This window comes from Hetaerina americana, unplaced genomic scaffold (assembly GCF_022747635.1).
Source record: "Hetaerina americana unplaced genomic scaffold, ioHetAmer1.1.p SCAF_24, whole genome shotgun sequence".
Classification (NCBI taxonomy): Eukaryota; Metazoa; Arthropoda; class Insecta; order Odonata; family Calopterygidae; genus Hetaerina; species Hetaerina americana.
The window spans coordinates 7829908-7854490 of NW_027286808.1; positions in this window are offsets into that span (position 1 = coordinate 7829908).

Here is a 24583-nt window from a genome sequence, read left to right on the forward strand (position 1 = left end):
CATAATTGGCAATCGAAATGGGAACTTATTCTATTTTCCGTCTCCTATTCCCAGCCGCTATTCTCATTCGTCCACAACCGCAGTGCACGTTTCTGGAAATTTTTTGTGCTGATATGTCGCGTTTAATTCTGTCACATTTTCGTCCGACCAACCAGAGGAGGAGCTGAATCAATGATAATCTATGATTGTGCAGATGGAGTCCTTGTTAAAAACTGTTGAAGGCAGTGGGACACATTTTTGCTGATAACATTGACGGGCTGTCATTCTCCCACTCCTGGAGTTAGTTCGTCGATACCGGTCAAAAGTCAAATGAGCTCCGAGAAAAAAAAGGTAACCTAACCACCAAGTTTTTTGGAATTGATTCGGATATCATGTAAATTCCATATTGTCCTATCATGATTTTAAAGGATTTGTCCCATTTGACGGCGGCTATTTTATGGGCTTGCTACTATTTATTTTCATTTGAAGGGGCCCTGTTCAATTATCAACGTTCAGCGAATTGGCCCTTTAATAACTTGCGTTAATGTGTCAAGTACTTGGAGGTGAATTCGTTATACTTAGGTTTTTCCACCTTTTTTAATTCATTGGCACCACAAACTTTTCGTACGAGAAAAATCGGTAATAGATAATGACGCTCCACATGTTCGGCGCCTAAAAAAAATTGTTCCGGAGGTAATTATGTAATCGGATGGACCTCACTTTTTCAATTTCATTGAAAGAATGCCTCTTTAGGCGATTTATTGGCGACAATTTCAGTGACATTAGTTTGAAATTGTCTCCTTATTGTTCTGTATTCCCAATAAACGCTTGGTCGATCTTTTCCGTGCCCCAATCTTCCTTAAAATATCGAACTTATGGTTTTTTAGGCCTGCATACTTACTTTTGAATCGGGCCTTTTTAGATAGATAGTCGAATTGGAACTGTGTGTGCTTCCAAATATTTTTGTTTAAAAATAGAGATCCCATGATTTTAGCCTTCAGAAACGTATGTTACCACCCAATGTAGGGAGACAACTCTGTAATTATTTTATGTATTTAAGGCTTTCTTCCTTTCAGAAGGATTATTTCTTGTCAATGAGAAAACTCGGGTTAAAAATCGTCAATTTCACATTGATCACGGACCACCGTGTGGGATCACTCCATTTTCTGAGCAGAGACGTCAGCGAAACTTCCGATTCCTCCCCATAATCTCTTTGTGGAATGTCGGTGCCTCCAGGGGTAGTGGCAATATCCGCACCGCAATTTTATTGTTTAGGAAATTAAAGTTAAAACTGTTCAGTCATGAATGAATGTGACATATTTTCCAAATCACAATTATTTTTTGGGAAATTTATCTAAATAATTATTTCTGCGTATATATTGTATTTTTTATGGGATGAGCAATTTGAAAAAATCGTAGCAAAAATAGCCATCGTATTTATTCCCAAATTACTCCGTTAATAAAATAATTTCAAATCAAATAATAGCGCAATCGACTTCTACTTTCACAGTTAATTTATTTAAATTCGTTTGTATTTTCTAGTTTGGTCATGCCGAGGATCATTTTCATTGGAAAGTTGATTTGGTTTAATCTTTCGAATCATATTTGTGCCTTCACAAATGAATGTTTGACAAAGCATGGATCAGTGTATTCCATCATATGACCAAGTGATGCGATGATTGGGAGATATTGACTAATTGTATGAATTTAATTGGATTATCCCGCTGTCGCATTTATTTGAATAACATAGTCGAAATTGTGCTTTTTATGGTGAGATTCTCATTTCTAAAATCCTCCTGTTCTGTAAATTTGTTTAGGGTGTGTCTTGAGCAGTAACTAATCAGTATCCTGTGTGTCTACGTTTCGGATAGCATTTAGTTGCATCCGGTAAGTATAGTGTGTACTAAAATGACTCCCTGACTATCATATGCATCCTTACCTCGTTCTTCTCTACGCTCCCATATCATTCGCTCAGCTATTTTAATTTTTTCCAAAAAGATTTGCCGTCAGTCGATCTCCGTGCATAAATTAGGCGATAAGGTCGCACTGGAGACCGACTTTCTGGCTGGATGACTGAAACACCTCACACTCTCACTCCTATTCTCACACACACACACGGCGGGATCCGAGATCTGCATCTCTTTTCATTGCCTTTCCCTCTCATGTATGGAGAGGGGGCGGGAAACGAGGGTTCGATTCCGCGTTTTTTAATTTCACTCGCTCCCCCAACACCCCTCCTCCCCCTTTCCACATCGCGGGGCGGGAGAAAGCCAGAAGGGAGAGGGAGAGAAGGGTTTGGGGCGGTGGGCGGGTGTGGTTTGAGGGAAGAAACTCCGCACACGTACACACACCCACATACACATGCATACAAGGTTCGCCAGAAGCCATCCACCCACCTTCCCTTCTCCCAGTCTCCCCACACCCCTACCTCACTCATCCCCATTCACTCTCACTCCTCCCGCTTCGCCCTCACTCTCGGCGTCTGCCTCGGGAGCTCTCCGGCTTCGGGTGAGTGGTCCTGCTCCGTTTCTGCCGAACACGCTCCCAGCGCGGAAGGACCGACGAGAGGCAAGAGTGGGTTGGGGGTCGTGAGGGTTTGGTGTGGGATCGGGGAAGGGGGTTGGTTTGGAGTGTGGAAAGGTGGTATGTGGTGGAAGAGGGGTGGGACGGAACGCGGAGGGACGCCTCATCCCACTATCGGTTAAAGCATGTTCAGCTGCCACAGTTTCGTTCTCTCCTCCCTCCCCTACCTCTTGGCTCTCTCTTTCTCTCGCGCCTCATCCTTTTCACTCTCTCCTCATTTACTTCCTCTTCTCCCCTCTCCTCGTAATTTTCCATCCCCTTCCCTCGGGCTCCCCTTTCTTTTTTTTCGCTTGGAAGATACTCCAGAGGCTGTGTCATCATATATAAATTTCTTCGATTTTTTTAAACGTTGGGGTGCGCACTGTTCACCTATTTAGATGGGCGTCGGTTATACCTCGGGATTACTATTGCATATTTATGGATATTTCGGATTCCCTCTTGGCGAGTACCTCTCTATTTGATCCTTTCAAAGGAATTCCCAATTTACTGTGAAGTAAAATTAAAAGCGGGCCCAGGAAACCATTGGTCAAATGGGTCCAAAAATTTAAAATTTCCACCTTAGATGGCGTGTGCTTTAAACGATACACCGACAGCACATTTCGTATTTGCCTTAATATGAGAATCAATTCTTGGAAGGTATCGTCCAATTATTTCAAGGAAATTGGTCCTGAAAAATGGCGTTTTTTAAAAATCTATTTCTCTTGGTTTTCTTGGTATTCGACCGTTGGCGTACTATTCAATCATCGCAACCCATGCCGATGTTCTTTCATCCATCCGATGTGTTTTTTGAGAGCCCTGAATAAGCTACTCTTTCCGCTATCTTTCTCGTTACCCCTTACCCTCTTTCTCCTTCCACTCTCCCGCCACTTTGCTTCTCATTCGTCTGCGCAGGCTCTCGTGGCCATCCGACATTACGCTGGAAATTACGTATCTAAAAGCGGCAGAGGGGGGGTGCGGTACGACAGTTGAGTGCTCCCAGCTCTTTCTTATCCGTTCCATCTCTCTCACTGCATCTCATGTACCTAATCTTTCATTAATTCAAAATTTACTATTGTTTTGTATTAGATGGAGCGATTTTGAAAAATGAAAGCATTTCACCGTTCATCCGTGTTCATTTTTTTCCGTTGTGCTCAGTTCACGTTTCGATAAAATTTTCATATCTCTCATAATTTGCAACTGCTATTGTAGTCCTTTTAACTTACTTTTTTGTGAAGGATATGTTAAAGAAAATTCATTTATGCTGATTTTAAATGCTTAAGAACATCATACCATCGGTTGATAGTGAGAACTTGTGACCCTAATCTTCTTTGCTATTCGGACTTTCCGTCCTATTTGTTCCGTTTGATGTTTTGTTTTTCGTATAGCTAGGATACAGTACTGCCGATTTTTTGTGACCATAAATTTCTTGGATGATGAGAAGGATCAAAACCAACCCGAGTTTCCGCTAAAAATAAAGCAAGTTTACAGCAATAACGCATCACTTTATTCGTACATTTGATCTGTAAACACGTTATATCTCCACTTTTAAAAAAACCTTCCCCGTCGTCGCCATGCACTTAAAGTTCCTCTTTGGTAGTTTGCTTTTAGGAGACCTTCTTATGTTAATCTTTCAATTTCACCGAGTAATTATTGAGATGCAAAAATTGTATTGGAGAGAACATGCTGCTAAGGACTCTAGATTTCTAATATTGCGATGTTATTTTCCACATCATGATGCGCTTTTAGGGAAAGTCTTCTCGTTGACATGAAAGTCTAGGGAAAAAATGCTTTATACAAAAAATGGATACCGGCTCATTTTGCTGGTGATAATCCTGTCTGAAAATAACCGACGCTGAGGAAGTTTTCAGTAGAACCACGATCTTCACTTTTGTGCCCTTTTTGATGTTCTGTTACTCAGCAGGGAGTAGGTCAAAATATTTTCCGCATAATATTTAGTCCAATCCATTCCGGTTCGTGACGTGGGCTGTTCACACTGCGAAACTCCCCTCGTAGCCTGTAGCACGAATTACAAATTTAAAATGGTTCAATTGAATATTTGTAAAACATTTTTATAAGAGTAATCTTCAGCGTTGGCGTGTTGATGCCGTGGTCGGTCTAGCAATTTGTATCATTAATGAGTCACACCACCATTATTCAGTGTATTACTCTTGCATTTATACCGCGTATTAGCTAACTAGAACGCGCTCAGAGCTCACCGTACGATGGGAATCACAATTCAGACAAACTGGGTTAGGGTTGGAATAAGGAACACAAGTAATAACAAGGCTGAGCTCAGCAATTATGTGACATGTTTTAAGAAGGCTTATGATTTTTACGTAGTGAAATTCCTGCATCTAGGGCGCTGTCTTTGGTCCAATATGCTACCAATATTCAACAAATCTCTGATTACTAGCAATCCGTGTCAGCATTATAAATCCTTCTAGTTACACATTTTTGTCCGAAACATGACCGAGGAAAATAGTTCACCAGAAACAATTACAGATGACTCTTGAACTTAGATGCTTGAAGAGTTTGACCACCGCAGCACTGAAAGTTTTATTTGTGACTAAGTTATTCGTTAGGAAGAAAATAGTTATCGGTAACCTGAAAAAAACCTATTAAAAGAGAACGTGCTATAATTTAACGACTTTTCCGAACCAACGGTTGTCTTTTTACGAATTTCGAGCGAGGGCATATTTTTCTCCGCCACTTCGCATGCGTCTCCTACCCCCTCACCTCCTGTACTTCCCTAAACTCCTCATTCTCTTTCGTTTCTCCCCTCCATCCTTGGCCTCCCCGCTCACCTCACTCTTCCCTGTCTTCTCTCTCCTCGCCTCTTCAGCCTGCCTCACTCTCACTTTCCTTTTCCCCCAAACACTGTCGACCATCCCTCTCCACGCTCGTCCCGTCATCTCCCCCCTTTCTCCTCTTCTCTCGATTTCTTCTTCCCCAGTGTTTCGCTTCCAGTCCACAAACCTTGTCAAGTGATTGTACTTACTGGTGGGGAGAGTTATACGGAGAAAGAGAGAGGGAAGGACCGAAGGGTGGGGTTTCCCGTGTCGCGGTGTAGGGGGAGTGAAATTAAATTTCATTTCGCGGCCCTTGAAAAGAAGTCTCGTTTTCGGGTAATTAGAGAGCGGGCGAAGTTTACTTTCTTCCCTCGCTCCGCTACCTCCTTCCCTTCCTCCCCCATCCTCGCACCAAACCCAGGTCTCCTTCCCCGCCTCACTCCTGGCCCTCTCTCCCCTCTTTTCATTTCCTTTCCTTTTCCTTCTCTCCTCCCTTCCTCAACTTCGCTCTCCATAAACTTTTCTCTCTCCGCACATCTTTTGAACTTAGTTCCTTCTCCCGTCGTCTCCCTGTTCCGGTTTTATCTTCCCCTCCACTCTCCGCTCCAGTCGATTATGCACTCGCCTCTGTTAATTACATACTAAATCTCTTTTTCGTGCGTCAGTTGTACATTTGATTTATGACCCACGATTACTGCTTTATGCTAAATTAGATCTGTCGATATGACCATTGTGTGTTAAAGATGAAATTCATGTTACGTTTTCATTGAAATTAGCAACAATGCTATCATGATATCTCATCGAACCTAAATGTTCTCCTAACAGTCGTTTTAAATTTCTTTTTATTCATTGCCTAGGGGGTTAAATTTATTGCTCTTAAAATGAAGTTAAATAACTTCTACGGCATTTTTTAGAATTACAATTTAATGTATAACTTTTGTTAATTTAAAACCTTGATGGAAAGGAAAATGAGGGGTAAGCGGGGAAGAGGCTGGTAGTAAACAGGTTTTTTTAGCATAAAGGCAGGTAGACGTTACGAAGTTCCGGAGAAGAAAATCATGCAGAGCAAACAAGAGGAAATTATCGAACCACATAAAAGATTGGCGCTGAGGACCATCCAAAAACCCACCTTCTTAGGTGAAATATCTTGAATGAATGAATGTGCCTATTCTTTGACGCCTGACAATATATTCATTGGTGCTTTAAGCCTTTATTTCAGTTGTAATTTTAATTTCTAATTTTAGGAATATAAAATGAAATTGATGCTTCAAGCATCGGGTTGAACAATAGTTTTTAACATTTGGGTTCACGCGATTACATACAGAATGCCAATATCGTAGGCAAGATGCACAATACCTTGGTTATTGAGTTAATGGCAGGCAGCCATTAACTCGATAACCTAGAAGGGCTCAAAGAACCGTGATGTTTGATAGGAATAATTATTTTCATTCATAGAATTATTTTCAATAGTATATTGGAAGAAGCTTTGAGGACAAATTCTAATACTTCTCCCTCTGCGAATCTTCCTTTATCTTCCTATTCCCTCATTCCTTCCGTCACATTCCTCCTCCTTTCTGTAAGCCTTTATTTCCACTATTTTGCAGTATTGCCGTCATTTCTACTAGCTAGGAACACTATACCTTAATTTCGCCACTCCAAAGAGATAATCATTTAAAATGTTTTGTGAGGAAAATTGAAACTAAGTCGACGATCTTACCATTGCTGTAAGCAATCGTCTGCGCCGAATGGCTTCTTTTGCGCGTTTATCCCCGTTTACTTTGTCACGTGCGGTACTTCACCGTCTTCACTAACCTCCGTGCCCATATATGCCTCACTCTTTATCCTTTCTCTCCTTCCTCCTCCATCCCTTCCCCTTTCGCCTTACCATTGCCCTAGCCATTCTTTTCCGCTCCCGGATCCATTCGTCTCCCCTTTCGCGCCGTTCCCCTTCGTTAGCGCGCTACCCTCGATATCATCGCTCTCGCTTCGCTTGCCCCCGCCTGCTCGCGGGCGTGTAAGTTTCCTTTCTTTCATTTCCGCCCCGCATCCTCCTACTCACTACGCTTCTTGCCGTGCCCCCATGGTCGGTGGTGGTCGATTTATTTATTTGGGTTCAACGAACAGTCGCCGAGGCACGGGGTAATTAGGTCGATGCACTGCCGATAAAGGAAAGGGTACCCAAGGATGGCGATTTAGAATTGAAAAAAAAAGCCTCGAGTATGAGAAGGGAGGGAGCGGTGGACGGTTTCGTTCGAGCAGTTTTGTTTCCTCTCTACCCACGTCGGGGAGTCCACTCCGGGGTCGAGTCAAGTTTTCGGTGTGTGGTGTCTCGCCAGGGAGATATTTGTACCCAAAGGATTCATAAAGTGTGGTGCCTTGACATGTTAATTAAATACGGAAAAATATTCGATATATCGGAATTGCAGTGTAAATGGATATGGATGGCATTGTATATTCACCAGGTGCATGTGCTTGTACACCTCTGGGTTCCCGTTATTGCAATCGAGAACAGATATTTACAGTGAAATATTGTAAATACCAAATTTAAATGAGAACTTGATGTATCACAATTCTTGGCCTCTGCAAGTTCAGTATCATGCATAAGGATTTCGTACACACCAATGAACAGGCAGTGGGTACTCGGAACGAAATGCGTGTTCTGTTGGGGATAGGGAGTGTACGAGGATTCGTTCTCTAGTAATGGCACAGTTGGTTATATGGCGAACTGGTGTCCGTTGCCGTCGGCAGCGGGATGAATGAGGAGCACTCGCGCCCGCAACATCAAAATCCGTCGCTGTGTGCCCTCGCTCTCACACAGTGACGTGAGTCTCAATGGTTTCGGGACAGCATGCGTTCATTTTTCCAATGAAGACGTTGTTCTTGTTCCTGAAGTCTTGGCTTTGGGAGTTGTTTGATTAGCCGAATAATCTTGCGAACCAATCTTGTTCAGCTGGGTATGAAAGTCTTACTCTAGCTGTCGGTGAGTCATTATTCTATTTCTGTGAAGGAGACTCGGTGGCCCATTACCAGAAGGGATTTGAAGTGTTCGTCGGAAGACTCGAGATTTCTCTTGCTAGTTTAGGCAGAGATTTTTTGGTTATCTATTGGTTTATTTACTGGATGTTATAGCTGAAGCTACTGTATGCCACCTCCTATAAGCTAACATGGCATGTTGATAAGCCAGCCAGCTTTTGCCGAAAACCTATTTTTGTGTTAATTTTTGCTTGACGGGCTATACTTTTAGTTGGAGTCTTCAGTCTTTCTCCCCAATCGAAAACGAGTTTCTTACTAAACGCACTTTCATAAATTCAGAAAATATCAATTAAACTGTCATTCGTGTTCATAATGTTTGTCTGATTGCCGAAGCACCCTAAAGTGCCTTGGTATGAATCAAAATCAATCGTGTTTTTGGTTAACTTAGTGAAGTTTAATGATATTTTATCCCGATGGATAGTCGACGCTACTGCGGTTTGCTTCGAACTAGTCACTGAATGCGCTCCATCCTGTGAGGCTTCATGAGGGACAAAATGGATATTTTTAGTTTTATTGGACATAAAAGCATAAAAAATTTGGAATTGTTAAATTTTAGCCTATAATGAAGAAGAACAAAAACCTTAAAATGGATGTGCGGAAACCGTTTTGCTTCAGGTTTACAAAGGTGACTTGCAACATTTATTTGCTCGTGTGTCAAAATTACTTGGAAGTTTAAGGTCTTTTTGGTGATTTCTTCTTTAACACAGTTGTATGCCATGGTAATATTGCAAGTACTTAAGCGTTGTAGTGTGCATGAAATGACTTTCCCCCATGGCGCCATTCGCGTGTGGGTTAAGAGCTTTTCATCCAAACAATTTTCTTCCGGGGAGGCCATAGAAAGAAGCAGGGGTCGTATTTACGGTGGTCGGGTTGTTATCATTGTCTTTCGGCCGCCACTACGAGGAGGGTTGAGTATTGCGGCATCGTATCGTTTGGTGCAGATACTAGTGGGAGAGCTCGGTCAAATATTAGGGTCCAATCCACCACGCAAGAGGCTCTTTTTTATGTAGCATTACGGGTTTTATTTGCCATAAACAAGTGCTGAGCTGGAGTTACTTCCAGTGCAGTACGTACTCATACATGTGATGCCTGTATGAATATTTTCGCGAGGGCACTACAACCAGGGAAAATATAGAATGTCGGTTGAGGGGAGATATTATTTGGTTGTGTAATATACTGAAATAAATGAGTGATACTTTGAGTCGAGGTAAATGTGGCTCACATTTCGTTATGCATTTCGATCCACTTCGTTTTTAAGTTTTCCAAAACTTAGGAAGTATTATTTCATCTGGCAGAACTCATAATATTTATAGTTTGCCGGGGAAACGCCTCTCGTCGTTGAAGATAATCCTCCCCTAATTCCTGTATATTATAAAACACAATTATTATATTACAGTAAATTGCCCTGCGACAAGATTAAAACGTTTAGGGAATGCCGAAGTAATATGATTTTCCAGATAAAAATTTATTAGCTTGTACCCTTTTCTTTGGGACATCTTGAAATTCCGCGGGCAGAAATCGTAGCCCTTACGCATCCTTAGCAAGTGGAATTTCAGAGAGGAGAACTTCTGCTTTTTCCCAGTGCGGAAGGATTCCACCAAGTGACGCTCAGGCTATTAGCCATGACTTGTGAGTTAATTGGCGAGGAAGCCCATTGCCAGATTATGTAATCCACGTGAATCTTTTTTATTTTAACGGATTTAATTACACGCTGGTGTTATTTATATTAAGGAAATCTCGCATTTGTTACAACGGAAGGATCTTAAGTATTGCATATCGGAAATGAGTTGAAGACGAGAAATGTACGAAGTACCTGCGGCAGTTAGACGTATTGGAACTTCTGACTGACTGCCCCTTGTGGACTTAAGATTCCCGTACAAATTCTTATAGTACGTCAATAATAGTCTCTGGTAATTGAAATCTCAATTCGAGTTCTAGTAAGTATGGGCGTAAAACACATGCAAAAATAAGCAGTAATTTTTTTGGATCTATTTATCGAATTAGATGCTTGTGTTAATATGTTGTAAGCCAAGCAACCGGTAAAGATATTTTAACAGTTGGCTTTGACGGACTTTTAAATTGAGCCACTTTTAGCGAATGCACCAATGGGTGATGCACAATGCAGTTCTCCTCTGAAACAGGAGCATACTTATGTAAAGCATTTATTGACTTATTTTTAAGGAATAGAAGCATTCAATAATAACGTATCAATTGCAGATGTGGTAAGTTAAGACAGAAGGAAGTAGTTGAACCCTGCATAACACGTCATGGAGATTCGTGGGTGCAAAGCAGTTAGGTTATTCGTGATAAGGGGCAAGTGGAATGTGGGGCGGGACCCTGGCGGAGGAGAAGGCGGCACGAGAAGATGATAATCTTGCCTCATTAAGCCTGACCGTCGCCTCGTGGTGATCATTGAGTGAAATCCTTCTGGCTCTCCCATTTCAGAGAGGGGAGTGAGGGGGGAGAGGAGGGCTAGGGTTGGCGTGCACATATTGAGCCGTTCGCAGCAGTTCTAACAAGAAGTCTCCCGCGGGCATATGCATATGGGTATATCACTGTGTGGCCAAGGCTTCTAGCCTCGTCCGCACTGTTAACAAAACCTCATAGCGTAACCGCGTCGCAAACAAGTATAGGGCAGGGAAAGCTAGCATTCCCTACTTGTTACGCGCGATGATGCGCGTAATAAGTAGGAAACTACACATCGGACAAAGGGAACGCTATGCGCTCTCGATCATTGTCTATGATCTCCTCCTTTGATGCCTAATGCTTAGTGACATAGACGCCAGGACTGTGGAAAAAATTCGAGTTATTGTCGATATTTATGTATTCGTTTTGCGACCGAGACGTGACCTCTATTTCTGACATATCGGCGGAAATTGCGGGATGCTGTGAACCTACGCGCATGACGCACACTTATACATATACTCGTATAATGTCCGCATAAGGGTGGTAGGGCTCTGTTTACACCGCCTTTTTGAAGTTAGGTTCTTAGATTTCGTTTTAGAGTCTGTCGCTGCAGTCGCTGTCTCATCTTTAGGTCTTTCGGACATGGGATTTTTCTTTCCTCATATCAAATGTCTTAGCCGTCGGGCTTCGAATATCTCTGAATACAACCTCGCAGGTGCGTTGGGCTAACAGTGAAAGAAGATGGATTGCCAGAGCACTACTTAGTTACGTTTCCAGGGAACGGTTGGCCATAGTGATCATGGATCTTAACCGTGTTGCTTAACGGAGACTTTGGTGCTTGGATTTCTGAAAGGGATAATCTACGAGTAACATGGCTCCGTTTTGTGGCGCGGAATGTAATTCGCTAGGCAGCGAGGGGTATTCCATCGCTTCACTTTGGTGGCCTCATAAAGTTTCGGTTTCCTATGGCGCGGAAAAAAGGATTTCTTATGGCGGTGCTTTCATTCTCTACGCGTATGGTCTTCCGAATGCTATTCGTGAGTTTTGTATTTTTTCGCCTGGAAGTGCCTGACGAATGTTTTAGCGAAGTAGCCAACAAATGGCGTAATCTGGGCCAGTTTCATTGCCATTCATTGTTTTTAACGGCTAGCTGTTGGGGTTTTAGAGGATATAACCGAGGATTATGTGTGGTAATTTGCCCTTCACCCTCAGTTGTATAATTCCTAATTGCTATTTTTATCTAAACATTGGCGTGTTTTGGTCTATCTCACAAGTCTCCTTTACTTGTCGACATCCCGACTGTTGTTTATTATAACTTCTATTAGAATGCAGTCACACGACTGGTATCGCCTTTTCAATTGTTTCGCGACCACGACAATATCATATTTTTTTATTGATTCCCTCGCTTATGTATCTGCCCCAAATCAAAAACCAGTTACATCTTGTTCCATTGTGAAGCTGTAAAAGTCAGAGCTGTGGAGTCAAACGAAAAAAGAATTACCCTTCATTCTGCAGTTAAAATCTTTCCCGTGTTCCGGCAATTGCTACCATGCATCCAAAAACGACCAGTATGATGCATGGATTATTCTCGAGGAACCGATAGCAGTCATCCGTTGGTCATTACTTTTTTTAGCAAGTTATTTGCCCTTTTGCATTTCGTTTTGATTTTAAAGGATAAATATGGATCGTTCGTATTTATATGAAGGTACTTCAGGGGTTAGGCCAGTTGTAATTATATGACAACCTTCGATTTGTCAAAAAGTATCATTCGCCATTGCTAAATGTATTGATGGCTTATTTCTCAAGTTCTTATTTCTGTAAGTTATGACCTTGCTTGAATACAATCAGTATTTATAGTTTAATATTTTAATGGCTTGATTTAGTGTGGAAAGAAAATTGAGAACTCTGTGGCGGTTCCTAGGCCTTATATTTTTTATTTCAATAAAACGTGGATTTTCGACCAATTTTTGTATTAATTTTTAGCATTCATAGATGGAAAGGTGAGGAGTACGAAGAAGCTAAGAGGACTTCGATCATGTTTGCTTAGTCAGTTTTTTAAACTCGACTCTATTTTTTTTTCTAAGTATGCTCTCCTCGTCACATTATTTCATTTTCTGCATTCCAATTCTTCCTTTTTCGTTTCCCGTCTGACAAAAGAATTTGTTTGGTGCAGGCATGATTTATCTCGATCTTTCTTCTGGTTAAATGGGTCGAGGCGAAATGAAAACCCATCCTTTCATTACTGTGGGCATCGTGTTCGCTAGAAAACTTGGTAGTTCGTGCGCCTGTACATCTCTCCTTGCATGGGTATTTTGCTTAGACGCAATATATACGTTATTAATATTTTTACACCGTAATATGCGCGAGCGGTTAGAGTTGCCAAACTGTAATTGTGATCGGAAGTGTTGAAACATTTTTTTACGTTTTCATTCCCTTCTCAGGGCTTCTATTATGGGCATTAAAATGAACCTTGGGTCTTAACGTCACCCTATCCCTATTTCGGCACGTCATTCGTTTGCGATGGCATGGGTCGATTCCCACGCCCGGCTTCTCAAGAACTTTCTCCTTCTCCCCCTGGTATTGGTGGATCCAGATAGTGGATAATTCTCCCCACCAAGTCATTCTCAGTTTGTCGCAGGGTGCTGAACGGATTTTTTTTAACATTCTCGTTCTCAAGGACCTCAAAAAGAATTTTTGAACGCTCAATGAACCGGTCCTAACGGGAGTTTTTCCCTCTTCGATACCCGATAATTTCTGGGCCCATGTGCTTTCTACTTTAGTGTTCAAGCAGTCGGATGCTATGTAGGAAAGGTTTTAATTCGTCATGTATGAGTGCTAATGCTCTTCCATTTACTGATTCTCTCCAAAGAATTCTCATGTGAAAATCCTGTGTGTCGGGGAATCGATTTCAACCGCTTTTAGTTGGGAAACTTAACTCATGGGGATTGGTACTTCTGAAAATTTCTTTATTGTTTCATTACAAATCTCAGAAATTAAAATTACTTTTTTATGATAATATTAAATTAACTCTTAGCCTCTGTGTGCAAGTTGTGCTAAATAGTTCATTTCGCGATATTGCATTTTAGACGAAAACTGGAAATTATACCAGATGGAACCTTAAGTAAAAATGTTGCTACATATTAGGAGTAAAATGGCATGAACTTGGGCAATATAATTGTTTGCAAACGCATTGATAACGTTCAAAGTACAGAACGTCGGACAGTTGCGAGTGAAAATGCGCAAATTAAGTCCGACCCACCATGTAATCCGACTGTTGAGGTACCTACTCTTAGGAATATTTTTCTCACATCTTTTAAACTTAATATTTATTCCCGAATACCGTCAAGGCTTGGAGATCTTTTAATGTTCGGAATAGCTGTTCTGTAAACATTGTATTCATCGCAGAAAATATTTATACCCAAGTGACTAGTGATTAATAATACAGGTATACTACCTTGATCAAAAATTTCCCGGAATTTATTCAGAAAATTAAAAATACAAGTTTTTTCATCTAAATCTATATTGTCCCCTTCAAAGTAATCCCCATCGACTGCAACACACTTATGCCAGCGCTTGATCCAATCCTCGAAACATTTTTTATATTCGGTTTTCGGTATGTCCATCAGTGCTTCCTGCGATTTTTCCATTACTTCCTCTCGGCTGCTAAAACGCGTTCCCCGTAATGGTTTTTTAACTCGATTGAACAGAAAGAAGTCACAGGGAGCCAAATCAGGTGAATTCGGTGGCTGTTGGATGGTATTTGTTGCATTTTTCGTCAAAAAATTACGAATAATGATAGCACTGTGCGACGGTGCGTTATCATGGTGCAAAATCCACGAGTTTTCTGCCCACATTTCTGGTCTCTTTCGGCGAATTGCTTCACGCAAACGTCTCATAACGCCCAAATAATACTCTTTGTTTACTGTCTGGCCTTCTGACAAAAATTCATGATGCACTACACCGTTGTAATCCATGAAAACCGTCAGCATTGCCTTCTTTTTTGACTGAAAACGACGTGGTTTTTTTGGTCTCGGCTCATTTGGTGAACGCCATTCACTTGCCTGATGTCTGGATTGCGTGTCGTACTCATAAACCCACGTCTCTCCTCCAGTAATGATCCTTTTGATGAATGTGGGATCGGATTCAGCCTCGCAAATCATGTCTAATGCGACGTCAACACGGTCTATTTTTTGCATGAAATTGAGGTATTTTGGCACCAACTTTGCTGCTACACGACGGAAACCCAAATCATTAACCACAATGTCTTGGGCGGATCCATAGGCAATGTTCAAGTCCTCCGCTATTTCTCTGATGGTTAATTTGCGGTTATTGACCAACATTTCTTTTACTTTATCAATTTTTTCACCGACTTTCGATGTCGATGGTCTGCCACTGCGTTCATCATCTTCGATTGACTCACGACCACTTCTGAACCGCTCGTGCCACTGGTAAACGACAGTTTTTTTTAGAGAATCGTTGCCGAAACACTTTTCCAACATTTCCAACGTCCGTGCGCCACTAAATCCGTTTTTTACGCAAAATTTAATACAAGTTCGTTGTTGCAAATTTAAATCCATTTCTGAAATTGTAAAAAATCGCCAACACACACAGAGATAGATGTACTCTTAGCTACGTAACTTTTGCAAATGTCAAGTTATGACACTAAGATTTAAAGGGAATATCAACAACAGATGTACCAATTTAACAAAAAAAACAGAACTCAAATCGGAACGATGGGAGCGCCACACGGTGGTTATTCCGGGAACTTTATGATCAAGGTAGTATATATATATATTCACTTTTCCTTTACCTAAACATACTTCACCATTGTGATCGATCTTTCTCAGGTCTAGTGTATCATTTTTTTAACTAAAAATAAAGTGCAATACGTACAGGACTATGATGTCCGTGTAGACAAACTTGGATATCTACATTACTGTTTGAAACGCGAGGTTGATACACACTTGAGGCTTTTATTGACTACTCAATGGACTACATATTCGAGATTTAGAAAGTTCTCGAATGTGATCCCGGCGGATGTTGGCGTTTAATTAGCTTGAAATTTTGAAGCACGTTAATTCTCTCTCATATGTTATTTATGTCAAAATCAATTTCAGTGGTTATTAATTTATAAATATTTCGAAGGAATAATTTTTCACCATTAAATATATGTTTAGTAGGTAGTTATGGGACAGTTTAACACTGTTGGAATTATTTAATGAGCTTCTTCAAGATGGAATCGGATATCGAAAACCCTGAGTGTTTTGGTATAGATCTTTCTTTTTTCCAGCGTATTGCGGTACATTTTAGTATTTAATTCTTGATCATATTCAAAACACATCCCGCCCCACAAATTGTGTCGAATAGAACAGCGCCGCAAACGCAGCAGAGCGTAGCTGCCGGTGGGCGCTCGGCTGTTCCCCACTGAAATCCCGCATCGAGCATGAAAATTGCCTTGAATCTATGGTATTGATTAAATTGGCTCATCGGCTAAAAATGGCCGTAGCGGTCGGAGAACCAAACATTCAATTACTGTTACCATTACAGCGTAACCCCCCCATTAATGTCGTTGGGTTACCCGTATTTATGCCGGGCACTGGGGGGCCTACCGGGCCTTAGAAGTGGATGCCAACATGGATCGAAGTCGTGGTCCGTCCCGACCTGCTTCGGGTTTCGGTCAAGGCCTTTAGTTGCATGCCGCGGTTCTCGAATCCACGAGCAGGTGGACCCCAGTTTGGGCGGGCAGGCGGACGTCTCCAGTCTATCCCATTCGTTCGCGCTCACCGCGTGGGTGATTCACCCCTATTTCGGTTCTCTTTCTCTTCCTCTTCGTACTCCTCACTCGAATCCTGGGGCAGGAGGGGTCATTGCATCTGAGAAGGGGAAAGCCGGTTCGTGCTAGACCGTGCTGTCGACGAGAGGGGTTGAAGTGAAGGTGGTTATTGAATACATTCCCTTGACGAGACGGTTTCGACTCTCACGTAAAAAACTATCTTGAAGGACGTTATTGTGCGGGGACCCTCAAGTGATTCTCCCAGATATGAGTTTACGTAACTTGTTCACTTGGTTGTTCGGGCCTAGTATTTGGTGGAAAATCTCTTTACGCGTCTTAGAGCGCTTCCTTCCGGCAGGGAGATATGGGTCTGATGTATTTAAGACGCCTCATGCCGGAACGAGGAAAATCAGCGTGTGATCTCTCGATCTCCGACCTTCATTCTCTCCATATCTGTTGCATCGCTCTAATGATTCGTCGATATAAAACGGCTTGAGGCGGGTGCTGCAAAACATTTCTGATACTAGATCTACTACGTATATTGTTTCCAAAATCCTTAGAGCTTTGAAATTTCCAAATTATCAAGGTAATGACGATGTATCGGCATCTTGAGAAATATCAATTAAAATTGTATCTTGGCAATATCGTTGAAATCAGGATTTTTTGTATGGAGATCTCTACTGTTGAAACGGGGCGGCAGTCTACGAAACTTAATGAATGACTTAACCGTGTGCAAAACGTGTCTTCGTATTGTGTGTAAAAAATATTTATCTGCTTTCGATGTATAGATTATTTAAAATCATAAATAAATTAGATCGCAGTGCCGATTTTCAAAGGTATGCTTGTCATATCATGTACCATGAGTTTAAATAGCTTGCTTAATCCGTGTGTAAAGACCTAATTTACAAGCTATTTTGAGTCTTTCGCGAATAATTTTCAACCGATGCTGAAGATAATGTAACTTGTTGGAATTCAGGTTTCCTTGTGATGAAAGAAAGCTTTCTCTATTCGAAATAGAGCGTTTTATTTCATATAAATGAGTTCATCGAAGCTTCAACACCCCTGGGTATTGACAAGGGAGCGGTACGCGAAGTCATGTGACGGGATGAGACCGTGAGGAATAACTGCAGTTGGTGCTTACTTTTGAGTTTTCAAGGGAAGGACTCTCTCACTCGTAGAAACATTGTTTGCTTCCTTAGTAATTTTAGATATACTTAGTCAGCTATCTCTTCATTTGTGTGTTGTGCTTCTCATTGATCCAATTCCAATCTTCTGTCGACTTCCTCCTTCCTCATTTGGTCTACTCATTTGATCTTTAGCATCCTTATTCTGCTGCAGGATTCAAGGAATTCCACTCTTCTCTTGTCTGAATTTTCAGGATCTCGAATCTATTGTGGCAAACTCCGCACTTTTGTTTTTACGTTATAACTACTTCCATCTTTGCTTTCCTATATTCTTTGCGTATGGTGGTTACTTCTTCGTTGTAACCGCCTTCTAAGCTTCTTAGCACTCCTACTTAATCAGTACTGAGATGCATGTTCTTAGGATCTCCAAATTTGGTATACATGCCGGATTAACTCGCAAATACGTGCAATGGAGAATAGAATAATCTTTGTAATGCTCCGGGGCTCTTTCTGTAGAGCAAAGGAAAAAGCTACTGCATATGAAACGATAGCATTTTAAACAAAGAGTATGAATGAACCGTGTATTACAAATGTAAATATGTTCACATGTTCATCGTTATTTTGCTTACTAAATTCTTTCTGTGGATTAAGGCGCTCTCTTTACATCATTTTTGTGGTTCTTTAGACGCTGGAAGACGCAGTAGTTTAGGCGAACAGAGTTTAAAATAGTCGAGATTTAGTGATTCTGCTCCCTGTTTCCTGCAGCAGCAGTAGGAGCAGTAGGAAGCAGAGAGACCCACGTTATTGACTTTGAAGTAGCTGACGCTCCACTCCCACATTGACCCACCAGTCCACTCCCCCGTGTTCTGTCCTCTTCTCCCCCACACACACTCTCCTCCTCCCTCCCTACACACACTCTCTCCTCCTCCCTCCCTACACACACTCTCCTCCTCCCTCCCTGCACACACTCTCTCCTCTTCCTCCCTCCCTACACACTCCCTCCTCCCTCTCGACAGACACCCCTCTCACACCCTCTTACCATGGTCCCTCCTCCTGCAGCAATCCTCACCCCCCTCCCACAGCCGCGCTGCGTCCGAGGGCCCCCGGGGCGCATAGGGATGGAGGGAGTCAGTACTATATGTCCGTACAAGAGCGCGGGGGAGGGCGGCGGGGAATAGAGGGGAATTTGCAGGGTGAGAGGGGAATGGGGCGGGGAGAGTGTAGGTGGAGGGTAGTGTGTGGCCGGCTCGCGTTGTGCATGATGCATTGACGGACGGCTCTGGAGGGTAATGGCGGGCCGAGCCCCCCCTACCGCCTCCCCCTTCCTCTACAATGTCCACTGACTCTCTACCCCCCCTCTTATATGTAGGAGGCTGGAGGAGGAGAAGAAAAAAAGAAATGGTTTTCCTGTGGGCTCTGGGGAAGTTGTGGGGTGTGTCGAGTGAGAATGCAATTTTGCAGTTTTTGCATCGGAAATCTACAGGTATAAATTCCTTTCCTTTTCACTCAATTACAGCTGCAGATTCAAAATACGTTCTCGCCCCCTCTCTTTTCAGTATTGCATGAATCGGGTCTTCCATGTTTTAATGACGTAACAATTATAATTTGATGATAAATCTGTTACCTGGTGCTGCTTTGGCTTGGATGAGATTTATAGATATCAAAAATGCAAAATTTTAATCTTATTAACTGAATTATTGTTTAAAGTTGCAAGAATGTAACATTGTGCTAAGAGTAGTGTCGGTGTAATGGTGGCTCTTCAAAGCTTCAACTGCTATGAAGTTTCTTTAGTAATGTGCCCAATCTTAGGCAATAAACTACTTACGTCAACCTATATCGCTCCATTGGAGGGATTGTGAAGATCATTGTTTTCGTTGCAGTGGAAAAGGTCTTGGCATAAGTCGAATACATCAATCTATTTTGAATAAAATCTTTATTTGAGATTTTTTTCAATTAATCTGTACGCCCAAGAAAATTTCAGAGAGGTGCGCTTTGGTAGTCCATGAGATCTAATGCCTATTTCAGATACCATTGTGCTTTTCATATTCTTTGGAGATAGCAGTTCAAGTGCGAAAATATTATTTTGCTAGGCAAAACCATTTTTATGAGGCTTCGATTGATCACAGAAAGAATAACATAATTTTCTACGATTAAATGAAACTTCGTTAAAGGCTTTCCCAGAAAGTTTTATACGTGAAGGAACTTCAACGCCCGTAACTGAGGGATTTCCAGTCTTTGCCCTCCGTGCACTGGGATTTTCCCCCGCAGGCGCCAGAAGTTACAGTAAGACAGGGTCGTTGGAAGGTAGGCCACGCAGGTTTATCCGACATCCTCGTCGAGTGAAGCAGGCGACCATTACGATTGACGGGTGGATTCAGAGACGGGAGAGAGAGTGGAAGCTTGTGAAGAGGTGTGGCGGGAGGGAGGACCGTTGCAGATCGATATCGCCGCTCTTTTGTTTTATTTTCGCACGGCTATGCATGTGTGATTTATCCGGAGCTGTGGGAGGGGGGGCCGAAAGATGAATGGGCCGGTCGGAGAGGTCGGTTCCGCGGCGGGTCCCGGGTGGGCGCCGGGATGGAGTGTAAGCGGGAGGAAGAGCAGGGGGGGGGTGGATACGGAGAGGGGGAGAAGGTCGGGATGCAGGAGTCGGTCGTTCGTCGACGGGTCTGGGTATGTTCATTGGACCGTTCTCCTTCCCCTCTAAATATCCATCCATCCCGCCCCGTCGGCCCACATAACTCTGAGAGCCGGAGTTCACGGTGGGCTGCCCCAGACGTTTTGGCGCTTCCCTTCCCCCTCCTCTCCCCCGAGGGCGGAAGACTCGCGAGCGATATTTCGGTAGTCTTCTGCCCCTACCGCTCTCTTTCCTCTTGTCCCCCTCCTCTAAGTTTTCGATGCTTCCTGGAAGACACCTGTGCGGTCACACTCCTCTCTGAAATCGCTTGCCGTCGTCATCGTCTCGCCCAGTCATAGTATCTGCGGTCGGAATGTGGTGTATGTTGTTTTTCAGATTGTGTGAATTTCTCTTAGGTGGTATAACGTATTTAGAAAGTTGTGTACGCATCCCTTTGTAATATTTTCACGATTTCTTATTGCTCTTATATCTTTCGGTTTCAACGAAGGAAGGTCATTTCTAAGAGTTTTACCTCTTGAAAATAACGTTTTTTGGTTGAAACCGGTAGGGGTTTATCAACAGAAGGTAGAATATCACAAAGTGATTAATTTACAACGCTGAAATCCCAAGAAGTGAATTCACCAACAATATACTGAGATAATGTTGCGGGGAATATATCTTATGCATTTAATCTTGTTTGTCCGGAACGAATGGTTATGTTTTCCTTTGGGATGCTGGGTGATTCAGGTGTATTGTCCATATCTTTTCTGAAACTTGCCGGTGAGGTTAATTTATTTTATTACATAATCTGATAAACACTTGTCACTGTTTTTGTCTTGATAATGGGTAATAATAATTGATTTCAAATACTTCTTTATATTCTATCTCCACTTAGTACTTCTCGTATTAATGGAAAAACAGCTAGAGTGGAAAACAATCCCATGATACCGAAGGATGCAGCATTGTCTGGAATCTTGTTTATTTGCTATTTTTTAGCAGTCTGAGTCATTGTCATAATTTTTATGTCCTACCTTTAAATCTCTTTGCGAGATGTATTGTTCTTTTCGAGATGTATTACCTTCTCCTTTTCTCTTTCTTAGTCGTCTAGAGAAAGAGTTGGCAGTAATTCAAAGGCTATTGGTAGTTTATTCGTAAGCCCTGTTTATCGGGTTTACGAAGAAGTAGCATGCAAGATTTAAATTAGGCAAGATTTTAACCGGTTTAGGCCATAGTGAACAATTTCACCGGACGTAGTAAATCTTACTTGAATACTTGTATTTATGCTGTGTTTTGAATAAGAATGAGGTTAATTATGTTGCTATGAGGTATGTAGTAAGACTGTACCATTTCGTAGGCGTGATTTCGTTTCGTGATTTTATATTGTTTTTCAATGTCAAGCCGACAGCATCGAGTTGAGTTCCACTTTTGGAATGTGCAATATTGTGGAATTCACATAATTATATTTTGCCAGCACAAATGAAAAACAAATACTCGGCCATCGTCCCTGCCTTATCGCAGCCATGGAGGCCTGAGTGTGTACTACTACCTTGGTTAACCTATTGGTGCCAAGTAATCTTCGGCTACTTCAGTACCCGAGAACGATGATACTCCTTTTTATATGGTCAAAGATATTGGTTTGGTCGTACAGAATTATTATTATTACTCTTAGCATACCTGTCCTTTGGAAATATTATCTGGTGATCGAATTTTGTCATACCATTGATTTTATCATAGTATCGACCTTGCAACAAAAAATGCGTTAACAATTCCAGATAATCCATTATTTCATAGCAATGCTGATACATAAGTATAGACCATGGAGTTCGAAAAATGGGGCTGTAGAATAATTACAAAATTTAGTATTTCAAACGAACTTAATTACTCCTGAAATGTGTCCAGAACTCATTTCCTCGTACGTTGTACTAGACATTTATTTACGCCGGCCCATGATGGTGTGTTTTATGTTCTGCATCTTCTTTCGATAGTGGGCGTTTCGTTTCGAAAGAATTAGCCGACCAGTCGGAAACCTAGCTATGATTTCCTGGGTGAAAATTTCCATCATTCCTGGGCATTTTATTCAGTATGCTGCTCTTAATGTATTTTTAATGGTATATGTATTCTTTTCCTGTGGCATCTGCATCCTATTCCGGTGTGCTGGAATAGCTTCTGGCACATTCCAGTAACGCATAGCGAAATTCAGTCCTAGGATCTATGCGCCCTTGGTGTTTCCCCTCTCGATTAATCAAGCTATTTTCATACAAGCCTTTGCGAAAGGGTCCGTCATGGCTCGACGCAACCGCATCAAATAGGCGATCACGATCTATTCTACTGCATGCGTGACCGCTTTTCAACGGAATACGAGACGGGGTTACAGACAGCATGTATGTAGTTTTTTCCTAGTGGGTAAACGACTGTATTTACAATGGGCAGCGCATGAATGGGAACGTTTACCGATTGCTCGCTCTCTTTTTAATTGATTCTTAAAGTCTCTTTTTTCCCGGCCCCCACCACCGTTTGCAACCCACTGTAAACCAGATGGTGTACAGGTGGGTACTTTAATATCTTAGCTGGCTGTTAAAAACGGGTGATGGTGCTCCAGTGAAAGTCGTACTGGTGGTGCCCGCGTGTGATCGTGTCAGCGGCATAAAAGCTTCGATTATTGTTCCATCACTTTTGCAGTGATTCTAAATAATTGCGTATTGCTTTCTCTTTAATCATATTCATCCTGTGATTAGGTTTCTTATTAAAGTCATGTTTATGTATGCTAATGACGTTTTTTGTTTTATACAATAATCTTCCGCTCCTAGGTAAATACCTTCGATACCATTCGGCGTTTCGGAAAAGGACTTCTTAGATGTTGCTTCCATGTATACTTAAACCCCTTAAGACCAGATTTTATTATGTAATGATTTATATGTTATTTATCTTGTTGAACTGAAGGTTAACTACAACTTCCGGTTAAGGCCAAAACTTAGTTTTATGATCGCTAGTTGAGTTGAAAACCGACCGTTAAACAGCTGAATTAATGGCAGACGGTGTTGCTACGGTTACTATATTCGCTCTCACTGATAAGCAATCCTATTTGTTTATAATGTTGGATTTATTAGTAATATCCAAGTTAAGTTAATGTCCACGTTAAATAGCGATTACATTTAATGATATATTAAAAAGCGGTCCTAAAGAGTCCCGCGTGCAACTCCTTGAGCTTACTTTGATCACCAGATAGAGGCAATGGATTCATATGGCTATCGTAGATCCGTTTTCCACTGCCTTATTACGATTTTTTCATCAACTCTGGAGTGTCCCGGTTGCCCGTCCTTCATTGCGGAATCAATAGAGCTACCGCTTGAAGCGAAGAACTTAATCGCCAGTAGATAACTCTAACGTTATTTAAAAAAACAATTCATCTGGCATTCCTTAGTGCTTCACCCTCGGCAGCTGAAATCCATGATATCCGGGCATCATTCGGCTCCCCGGTCTCCTCTCTTGCTCTCATTATCCATCTACATCCTCTTGTTTTACTTCCGTGAGCCCCCCCCCCCCACTCGCCTGCCATCCGGAAACGGTTAGGAAGTTTTTCGGTTCCCGTGGGAATGTCGACCCCCCGCCCTGTGAAGCTCTTACAACCTGTATGCAGTCCGCAGTAAGGTGCCGAGGAGTTCATCTGGGGCCAGCCATCCGCTGAGTCACTCTTTCGTAGAGAATATGATGACGGGTGTTCATTCTTGAACAAGGGAGTCTTTATTTACTGTCCATTACGTCATTGGCCTAGAATCTACCTCCCAAGTGTTGCTCAACGCCGACGGCGAGAGAGGAAATAACACCCTGAAGGTAGCGAGGGGAGTAGTTTGAGAGAGAGGTCGAAGGATTGAGAAAGATGCGGACGTGCATGCCTTCGTCGGTCGTGAGCTTAAATCGATCGGGAATCCTTCAGTGCCATTTGTTTGGTTTCGACTTTCGGTTTATTTGCTCGGGAGCTGAGCAGGAAGGCTTAAATGCGGGTGTCGGAAATGGGCGACGCCTCCACAACGGTACGCAACGCGCGCATTTTATTTTAGGCTTCGCCGTTTTAAAAATGTTTCGCGTCTTAAAAAGGAATAAATTTCCTCTCTCGTCGCGATAATTCTTCTTTATTCGCGTTATTTTTCTCGCGAAGTTCACCAAATTGCATTCTCCGCCCTGAAGTCTCGCATCTTCAAAAACATTGCCGAAGGAATTGAAATGAAAGTTCGTCGCATTTTTCAAGCCTGCGTTTACGATGGCTTATATCGACGGAAAACGTTAATTATCATGCGAAAAA